The following is an 11,579-nucleotide window of genomic DNA, read 5'->3' on the forward strand; positions in this document are numbered from 1 at the left end:
ATAAATAAAGAGGCTGAGGAAAAGGAAAAACACTTAAAATAATTAGCTTTTCACCAAATTGTCAGTTCTATAAGGTAACACAAATTCTATAATTGTTGTAACCTTTTCAAATCAATTCAATCTTTCCAGATTTTTCACTAAATCTGGCTAGTGGAAGAAAAAAAAGGAGAAGGAGGAGGAAATGAAGAAGGAAAAGAAGAAGGAAAGGAAGGAACGAATAGTCATGGCAAATGTAAGAGCTAGAGGGTTATGACTCCTATGTTTAAAGTCCCAACTGGCTCACCAGTGCCCGATGATAGAGCATTGCTATCTTCTCAAGATGCGAACACTGAAGAGGGACCAGGTGGACACAGAGTCTAGCTGGAGAGCACAGCCAAGATTTTGGATGGAATGGATGTTGGAATGTTTCAATAGCTCAAAAGTACAGTGGGTGCCCACCATGCCAACTTCTAGGAGTCTGGTATTTAAAATATATGAATATAGGGCGCCTGGGTGGCTCAACTGGTTAGGTGTCTGCCTTCAGCTCAGGTCATGATCTCAGGGTCCTGGGACCAAGCCCCATGTCGTCGGGCTCCCTGCTCAGCAGGGAGTCTGCTTCTCCTTCTCCTGCCCACCCCCTTCCCCCCGCTCATGCTCTTTCTCTCTCTCTCAAATAAATAAGTAAAATCTTTTATTTATTTGAGAGAAAGACACAGCGAGACAGAAAACACAAGCAGAAGAAGTGGGGAGAGGGAGAAGCAGGCCGCCCACAGAACAAATTGAGGGTTTTAGAAGGGAGGGGAGTGGAGGGATGGGTTAATCCGGTGATGGGTATTAAGGAGGGCACATACTGCATAGAGCACTGGGTGTTATAAGAAAACAATGAATCATGGAACACTACATCAAAAACTAATGATGTATTGTATGGTGACTAACATAACACAATAAAATTAAATTTAATTTAAAAAAATAAAATATGGGGCACCTGGGTGGCTCAGTTGTTAAGCATCTGCCTTCGGCTGAGGTCATGGTCCCAGGGTCCTGGGATCGAGCCCCACATCGGGCTCCCTGCTCCGCAGGAAGCCTGCTTCTCCCTCTCCCACTCCCCCTGCTTGTGTTCCCTCTCTCGTTGCGTCTCTCTCAGTCAAATAAATAAAATCTTTAAAATAAATAAATAAATAAATAAATAAATAAATAAATAAATAAATAATAAAATAAAAATAAGGAAAAAATAAAATTTAAATTTATTTTTTAAAAAAAATCAGGAAAGAAAGAACAAACAGACACAGTGGAAACTAACTTGGCCATATTTGCTGAAGAGTAGAGTTCAGTGTAAGTTGCCTCTATCTTAGACCCCAGGCAATAGCGTTTGTATTATGACAAAACAAAGACCTCATTTAGAAACAAAGCAACTCCCGGCATGAGCCTGGGGCTCTAGCATACTTTGGAACCAAAATCCTAGGGGAATAAGTGAACATTGCCACCAACTGTGTAACCATGTGATCTTGGGCAAAGCCCTTAAACTCTCATTGCTCTCATTAAAAAAAAAAAAAAAAAAAGAACTTAGGCAAAAGCTATCAAAGATACCTGAGTGCTGTTCACCCTAACATTCTATGATTCTCTTTAATAGCAAGAACCGTCCAAAGTAGAATAAAACCAGATAATGAGAGCAATAGCCCCCAAGCTGACACAGTCTAGGATAGACAATTTAGTACTAGATCATTTAGACTCCCATGAATATGGTATTGTTGAAAATCTTTTAGTCTTCTCTCCCCAACTACATGAAAATCTCTTCTTATTCCTCTCTGTCCTCTGCCCAACATTGAACACCTAGTAGCCATCAGGAATGTGCATAAGTAGAGCCTAATTCCATAAGCCATACACATCCATCCATATTATGACTTTATAGTCATGCTGGGCACTTGCTGATCAATCACAGCAACCTAACCGAAAACAGGCATCAATGAGAAAAGCCAGGCATGTGACTCAAAAAGGCATATTTCTATCCTTTTATTCATTCACAAATATTTACTTAATAACTATAATGTGCCAGACACGGTGCCAGATGGTAGGGTTGCTCTACACCACATCACAACCTCGGGGTGCTCTACACCACCATCTCCATCTTCACATAGGTAATGTGTAAGTCACAAATGTATACCAATGGAGTATAACTAGAAACCAAACTGGGTCAACAACCCTTTTTCTTCTGCCCAAACCATGCTTCCCCTTGCAGATGAAGGGGCTTCACATCCCCCCCCCCACCTCCTGGAGTTTTATTAGTATTTTATCATGTCAACAGGTGTGGTGTTACTAAGTCTTTTTTAAAAATGCATTTATAGAACTACATCCCAGTACAAAACCTCATATTTATCAACAATATTTAGTCTCTCTTTAAACAGAACTATTATACTGTAGACTGGTGACTCCTGTTTCCAGAAGCCTTCTGAACTTAACATTTCCTGCTGCTGTGTTTCTGGTCTTAAGTATGTCAGCAAAATACTCCATGGTCTATAGATTTATCTGTAAACCAACTGACAAGTATCCACTGCAGACCATGCACAGACGTTTCTTTGCCCCTATCACTGCCCTCAGATGATGTTGTGAAAAGTAAAAGTTCATCAGATGCTGGCGGGGTTCATGATAGACCCGCACTGTGAATTCCTAAAGCTGAAAGGCCGTTTGCAATTCATCACTCCTCCAGCTTATCAGCCACAGAGTGACTTTCCTCCATTTAAATAGCAGCCTGCTTCCCTCCTATGGCTCCATCCCAGTTGCCAAGGTTCTCTAAATGCTAATCAGGAGATAGAGAACACTCTGTGATCTTGTAAAGTGCTCACCCAGCAATTTGGTAAAAACAGAGTGTAAACATCATGCCTGAATACCTGCATTTGTTGGTCAAGGATCAGTACAGAAGTGATCACCACAGAGGCTGTGCCTGCCACCACAGAGGGAAATGGAATATTCAGATGTTTTTCTAGAAACTTCAGATATCTTTAAAATAATAATAATAAAGCCAGTTCGTTTATATCAAGATTATTTGTGGCAAAAAAAAAATGGAGCGGGGATTGAAATTATAAAGCTCACAGATCTAAGGCTAATATATAGAGACATAACCTGACTCTATTAAAAATATTTGAGATAGGAATATATAAACATTTCCAAACAATGTGAATAATGGTATTTGGGTGCTTAGTTAGCAAATAGAGAATCAACAATATTACATTTGACAGTCTTTGGTAGAAAGTTGCCATGGTTTCGTGGATAGAAAAATCAACTTGGAATTGAGAGGTCTTTGCTTGATTCAGTAAGTGTTTACAGAGGGCCTTCCCACCTTCACCAGAAATACAATGAGTGAACATCATAAAGTCATGCCTCCTCCCTACAGTTTACTTTGTCAAGTCTTCCGTGAAAAGATCCAGTCCAGTGAGTTTTTCAAGGCTCCCAGTCATCAGTAGTACCTATGAGAAATATACAGGATAATCAACCAACAGATTATCTCACTTGAAAGCTAGTACAGAACTCTGTGTGATGACTTCTAAAGAATCACCTGCTAATTTTAGATATATCCAGTGTCACAGAATCTCAGAGCTGGAAGCATCCTCAAGAGGTCACAAAATGCATTAAAATTTGGCAGAGATCCATATATAAGTAAATCAATCTAGACAGAACAATTCATGTTCAGCATTAATCAAGTAGAGGATCATAAGGGACCTGACTGTGCAGGAATCAACATGGGATGACTCCCAGAGGGAAACAACAAAGATAAGATATTGAGCCAGGATTACAAAATCAAAGTTAACCTCAAAACCATTAGAAAAAATGTATTCCCTTGGGATACTGGTAATTTCAATCCAGCCTAACTTCTTTTGAATTTTTATTCATTAATATCAAGGCTGGTTTTAATATTAATTGCTAAGGGTCAAGTTCAGACACAAAAAAGCATAGGCAGGCAAGTAGATACAAACTGACGTGTTTATCTTTTCAGCGCACACCTTCTGCTGCAAGCGTGTGCCAGATGTAGCAGCAGCTGTAGGAAGTTGTTTATCTACCCTCTTGACCTTTGTGAAGTGTTCGGAGATGGTAAAAATCATGTTTTTAAATTATAGGCGTCTCCTTTCAAACTAGCATCTTCTTAGTGTCAGTCAAAACACATCAATAAAGACCTAATAAGGTCAAGAAGATATGATTGTGCCCCAGTGATATCTGTAAAAACATACTTTTATGGTTATTTACAATGCCACAAGGGTTCCCTGCTTATTTCCAAATTCACTTCATTCATTCAGCATTCAGTAAATATTTATTGCAGTCCTACTGTGTGCAGGGTACAACTAAAAAGTGCAAGTCAGGTGAATCCTATTACTTGTAACACATGTGTGTCTTGTCTGAATTTTTATACATGTCAGTTGTGCTTTGCAAATTTATCCTTCAAATTTTTCAAAATCTATTAATAGTCCCAGGATGAGAGATGGTTCAAAATTTTTAGGCATACTTATTAAGAAACATTATTGGGGGGGGGGAGGTTCACAGAAAAATGTAAAAATTCCAGAGGCAAATGTCCCATCCTTCTTGCCAAGAAGAGAGCTTTGACCAAGCTTTGGGGCCACACAACTACTGTGCTGATAGGTCATCACTCAGGTCTGTAGGGATTACTCTAAATGCAAGTGGGATTGATCTATCAATCCCTCATGAGAAATTATCACTCATGAGAAATAATAACAATGTCATTAGCTCAGTTTCCAAAACAACCCAGTTCCTGCCTGAAAGTCAATCCTTCAGAAGCATGCTAAGACTTGCTTTTGTTATGACATTTGGATGAAGTCACAAAGGTTCATTTGGTCTTTTTCTGTCAACGTCAATGTCCTCTGGGAACACCAGTATGGTGATATCAAAAAACAAAGAGAAACAAGTCAGGGTCTCCAAAGAGAAGGCACAAACAATAATTATTTTTAAAACACTCAGTTTCTCATTTTGGTCTAGGAAAAATTAGAAAATACTATATTTCTTTCCCCAAAGGTCAGCTTGCAACCGAAATCAGAATGTATACTCATACACTTTTGAATCATTTTCATTTATTTATTAGAATTCTCCTAACCTGATAAAATATTTGTAAACTTGGACATTCACATTCAGCTATATTTAGACCATCTGCTATGTGTATATAGTTCATTTATGCAAGCATAGATGGATTCTAACTCTAAGTAAGAGAACTGACACAAAATTGTATTTCTCTTTGAGATGTGTGCTCATTAATTGTTTGCATTCACGTGTATACACACAAGTGTGCATACATGCTTGCATATGTGTGCTTGCTGGGAATACAAGGATTGACAGATGTGGTCCTTGCCTTCAAGAAGCTCTTAATCTAGTAGTTGCACTTAAAGCCATTCGCTTGGCAAGATTTTCTCTGGCAATCTTTGTTTATATAGTAAAAGACCATTTATTCACTGTGCAGTGATACAGTATAAGATTTTGAATTTTCAGCTTCCACAACTGGATCTCTTGTTTTCCCTTCAGTGTGTAACCTGAAATTAGCCTTTAAACCCTCTGAGCCTCCACTTTTCACTATTACATCAACTTGCCTTAGAGAGATGGCATCATTCATTCAAAACAACAATCCCCAGGCATTCTGTTGTAACAACAACCTGTTCAACAAATCAATCTGATTGTCCAATCATGCAAATTGTATATACTCAGGCTGAAGGAATAACTGTGGCAAGACTAAGAGAAATCATTAAAATAATTCTGAAAATATTTTCAGATGCCAAAGAACAAGACAATCATTCAATCACTTAATAAATACAACCTAGACATCTACTTGGTGTTAGCTGTTGTGACAGAAAATTACTTCCAAATGTCCTCCTCACTCACTTTAGAGCCATAGTGAATCATGATGACCAAGTCTTGGCCATAGTCATAAGAAAAACAGCCCAAATCCCCTGCCTAAGACATTTTTGCTAGGATTCCTGTGAGAATGTGTTGACGGGGCAGGGGGGGAGTTGAGTGCTACTGAAGGCAAAAACATCTGTATTATTGGAAAGATATATGGACTATTCATATGGTGTGATATACATAAATATGGAGTGATTTGAGAAAAGAAAAGTGAATGGTGCCTATGACACCAAAAGCACAGCCAACAACAACAAAAACAGATAAACTGGACTGCATTAAAATTGAAAACATCTGTGCCAAAGGAGATAATCAACAGAATGAAAAATCAAGCCATGGAATAGAAGGAAATATTTGTAAATCATATATCGGATAAGAGGTTAATATCCAGGACATATACCTAAAGAAATCATACAACTCAACAACATAAAAACAATTTAAAAATGGGCAAAGGACTTGAGTAGACATTTCTCCAAAGAAGACATATAAATGGCCAGTAAGTACATGAAAAGATGCTCAGTATCACTAATCATTAAGGTAATCGAAGTCAAAACCACAAAGAACTACTATTTTATATCCATTAGGATGGCCACTATCAAATAAACAGAAAATAACAAACGTTGGCAAGGATATGGAGAAATTGGAACTTTTGTGCCCTGTTGCTGGGAATGTAACGTGGAATGTCCACTATTGAAAACAGTATGGTAGTTTCTCAAAAAAATTAAACGTAGAACTACTATATGATCCAGCAATTCCACTTCTGGATGTATGTCAAAAAGAATTAAGAGCAGGGCTCAGAAATATTTGTACTTCTATGATTATAGCATCATTATTCACAATAGCCATAAGGTGGAAGCAACTCAAATGTCTATTGCTAGATGAATGGATAAATAAAATGTAGTAATACATACAATGGAATATTATTTAGCCTTAAAAAGGGAAGGAAATTCTGATATATGCTATAACATGGATGAACCTTGACAACATTGTGCCAAGTGAAATAAGCCAGGCACAAAAGACAAATAGTGTATGATTCCACTTATATGAGGTATCTAGAGTAGTCAAACTCGTAGAGACAGAAAGTAGAATGGTGGTTTCTAGGAGAAACAAATTGAGAGTTGTTTAATGGGTATAAAGTTTCATTTTTTGAAAGATGAAGAGTTCTGGAACTCTGTTTCACAACAACATGAATATATTTAACACTACTGAACTGTACACTTAAAAATAGCTAAGATTGGGGTGCCTGGGTGGTTCAGTCAGTTAAGCGTCTACCTTCAGCTCAGGGGTCCTGGAATGGAGCCCCACATTGGGCTCCCTGCTCACTGGGGACCCTGCTTCTGCCTCTTCTGCTCCCCCTGCTGGTGCGCGCTCTCTCTCTCTCTCTCTCTCTCTCTCTCTCTATCTCTATCTCTCTCTCTCTGTCAAATAAATAAATAAAATCTTTTTTAAAAATGGCTAAGATTATGTTTTATATTACATCTATTTTACCACAATTAAAAATAACAAGAATAAATAAATGGTCCCAATGCAATTTTAGAAAGTTGATTTCTTTAAACAAATACTTTTTTCAAGGTTTTTAAAAATCTACAATATTGCAACTAGAGTCAGACAGAGGGCCATTAGCCCAAAGGAATACAGACTTCAAAATCTGAGACAGGGTCAACAAGACTTTCTCCTCATAACTGATAGTACTAAGAATAGCACACAGCAGAAAGGATGACTTTAAGACTTTGGGAACAACAATTGGTAATTGCATTAGTCAACATTCACCAGTGAAATAGAACCTAGGATATATAGAGAGACAGATTTATTTTAAGGAATTGGCTCCCATGAATGTAGGGGCTGGCCTGTCTAAAATCTATAGGGCAAACTGAAGACTGGAAATTCGTGCAGGAGTTGATGTCGCAGTCTTGAGTCCAAACACTAGACACTCAGGCAGGATTTCTATATTGCAATCTAGAGGCAGAATTCTTTCCTGTTCAGGGACCTCAGTCTATAATGTTAAGACCTTCAAATAATTAGATGAGGCCCACCCACCTAATGGAGGGTGATCTGCTTTATTCAAAGTCTACTGGTATAATATGTTAATCTCATTAAAAAATACCTTCAAAGCAACATCTGGATTGGTATTGACCAAAAAAATTGGTACCATAGCCTCGCTAAATTGACATATAAAATTGACCATCACATCGGCGATGTCAGAAGCCAAGATGGCGGCGGTGGTCGGACTCTCTTTGAAGCGCCGGTTCCCGCTTGCAACCGTTGGCGGAGCCTGCCTGTAGGCCTGCCGGGGGGCACCGACAGCTGCCGCCGCAGCTCCCCAGATCAAGAAATTTGCCATCTACCGATGGGACCCAGACAAGTCTGGAGATAAACCTCATATGCAAACTTATGAAATTGATTTGAATAAATGTGGTCCTGTGGTGTTGGATGCTTTAATCAAGATTAAGAATGAAATTGATTCTGCCTTGACCTTCCAAAGATCATGCAGAGAAGGCATCTGTGGCTCTTGTGCCATGAACATCAACGGAGGCAACACTCTGGCCTACACCCGAAGGATCGACACCAGCCTCACCAAAGTCTCAAAAATCTACCCTCTTCCGCATATGTATGTGATAAAGGATCTTGTTCCCAACTTGAGCAACTTCTATGCTCAGTACAAATCCATTGAACCTTATTTGAAGAAGAAGGATGAATCCCAGGAGGGCAAGCAGCAGTATCTGCAGTCCATAGAAGATCGTGAGAAACTGGACGGGCTGTACGAGTGCATCCTCTGTGCGTGCTGCAGCACCAGCTGCCCTAGCTACTGGTGGAACGGAGACAAGTACCTGGGGCCTGCGGTTCTTATGCAGGCCTACCGCTGGATGATCGACTCGAGAGACGACTTCACAGAGGAGCGCCTGGCCAAGCTGCAGGACCCCTTCTCCCTCTACTGCTGCCACACCATCATGAACTGCATCAGGACCTGCCCCAAGGGGCTGAATCCAGGTAAAGCTATTGCTGAAATCAAGAAAATGATGGCCACCTATAAAGGGAAGAAAGCATCAGTGTAACTGTTTCCACACCAAGCATGACAGCCAGCTCGGCTGGACACGCTTTATATCCAATTCGAGTCCCTTCAGAGGTCTTGATTTTCCATGAATACAGCATGTATAATAAAAATTTTAAGAAATAAAAAAAAATTAACCATCACATCAATGATACAGAGTTTCTTTTAAATCATTAGTATTTGTATAAGTGAATTTCTAATACAAGTAGTCATCTTGGGAAGTTACACATTTATTCTACTGATGCTTTCTTTGTTCTCTTTTGGAAAGTCTCTTTTTGTACCAGTCACAGAACCAGTCACAAACCAAAAAAAAAATTAATATCTTGGGTTATAGCCAAAATGCTAGTATTTGGCTTATTTAGTCAATTCATTAAAATAACTTTGTTCCAAAGACTTTAGGGCTATTTTTAAAAATCAAATTCACTTTCAAAGTTAAAAATTTACACCTTTGTTACTGGCACAAAAATAGACACATAGAATAGAAAACCGAGAAATAAACCCATAATTATATGGTCAACTAATCTACGACAAAAGAGGCAAGAATATACAATAGAAAAAAGTCTCTTCAACAAATGGTGTTAGGAAAACTGGACAGCTACATGCAAAAGAATGAAACTCGACCACTTTCTTATGCCATATGCAAATGAACTCAAAATGGATTAAAACCTAAATGTGAGACCTGAAACCATAAAAATCCTACAAGAGAGCACAGGCAGTAATTTCTCTGACATCAGCCATAGAAACATTTTTCTAGATATGTCTTCTAAGACAAGGGAAACAAAAGCAAAAATAAACTATTGGGACTGTGTCAAAATAAAAAGCTTCTGCACAGCAAAGGAAACAAGCAACAAAACAAAAGTCAACCTATTCAGTGGAAGAAGATATTTGTAAATGACATACCAAATAAGGGTAAATATATTAAAAACTTATAAAACTGAACACAAAAAAATAAATAATCCAATTTGAAAATGGGTGGAAGACATGAACAGATATTTTTCCAAAGAAGACATACAGATGGCTAACAGACACATGAAAAAATGCCAACATCACTAACCAGCAAGGAAATGCAAATCAAAACCACAAGGAGATATCACCTCACACCTGTCAGAATGGCTAAAATAAAAAACTCAAGAAACAACAGGTGTTGGCAAGAATGTGGAGAAAAAAGAACCTTCATGCATTGTTGGTGGGAATGCAAACTGGTACAGCTACTGTGGAAAACACTACGAAATTTCCTCAAAAAAATTAAAAATAGAACTACCATATGATCCAGTAATTCCACTACTGGGTATTTACTCAAAGAACACAAAGCACTAATTAGAAAAGATGCATGCACCCCTATGTTTATCGTATCTTTATTTACAATAGTCAAAATATGAAAGCAGCCCAACTATCCATCAATAGATAAATGGACAAAGAAGATGTGGTATATATATATACAATGGAATACTACTCAACCATAAAAAAGAAGGAGATCTTGCCATTTGCAACAACATGGATGGATCTAAAGGGTTTATTACTAAGTGAAATAAATCAGTCAGAGAAAGACAAATACCACATGATTTCACTCATATGTGGAATTTAAGAAACAAAGAAAAAAGGAGACAAACAAGAAAACAGACTCTTAAATATAGCGAATAAACTGGTAGTTACAAGAGGGCAAGTGGGTAGGGGGATGGGTGAAATAAGTGAAGGGGATTAAGAGTACACTTATGATGAGCACCAAGTAATGTAGAGAGTTGTTGAATCACTGTATTGTACACCTGAAACTAATACGACACTATATGCTAATTATACTAAGAAATAAATACATATATGCATACATACATACACAAAAAAAATTAAACACCAAGAACAAAATATTTACTCCCTGTGAGAATCTTTAAAGCATGTGTCATCAAAACCATTGCACAGGTGGTACTTCAAAAACTGGTTCAAATATCAACATTACTGGATTTAGCATAACACTCCCAAAGGTAAAAATCTTTCAAGAGTTATCCTCTCTCTTCTACATGAATACACAATGGTTATTAATAGCTAAATTTTTGAGCTAAGTTGCAACTATGAAGTTGTGGTATTGGGAATTGTGATGTGAAGGAATATTATAGTGACAAATATAAAAGATCCCAATCACACTGTTGATAATAGGGAAAAGATAACTACAGGAATCTGATTAAATAAATTATAATATTAAATTAAACTGGTTAGAATACTGTGTAGCTGTCTACAATATCACAGGCAGGGACAGGAAATATACAGACAGTTTTCAGGAAGTAAAACTCCTAAAATTTGTATGCAACATTTTGTATTCATGTTCGCTTTCTAAAGCAAGAGATCTTAACCGATACATGTTATAATCCAAAAATAGTTAGGAAACATCATAACAGAGGAATATTTAATGCAATGGAAAAATGTTCAAGTTATATTGCTGAGTAAAAAGACAAGATATAAAAGGATATGTATGGTATGGTGTATTTAAAATATTCTTATGTATGCTTAGTAAGTAATGATGGAAAAAAATATATACACCAAAATATTAGCAGGAATAACCACTGAGTAGTGAGATTATAAATAGTTTCTTTGTTGTTGTCTTATTTTGCTTTGCTGTTGGCTTGTCTGTGCTTTCTGTTTTCTACAATGATATATATTGCTTTTACAAAGA

General features: G+C 37.6%; 1 pseudogene; it reads left to right on the forward strand.

Moving 5' to 3' along the window:
- Nucleotides 1–8,073: 8,073 nt before the first annotated feature.
- On the forward strand, nucleotides 8,074–9,050 carry LOC112836028 (succinate dehydrogenase [ubiquinone] iron-sulfur subunit, mitochondrial pseudogene; annotated as a pseudogene).
- The last annotated feature ends 2,529 nt before the right edge of the window (nucleotides 9,051–11,579 follow it).

The sequence above is a fragment of the Callorhinus ursinus genome, unplaced genomic scaffold (assembly GCF_003265705.2).
Source record: "Callorhinus ursinus isolate GAN/ISIS: 27379988/994484 unplaced genomic scaffold, GSC_fseal_2.0 scaffold4, whole genome shotgun sequence".
Taxonomy (NCBI): domain Eukaryota; kingdom Metazoa; phylum Chordata; class Mammalia; order Carnivora; family Otariidae; genus Callorhinus; species Callorhinus ursinus.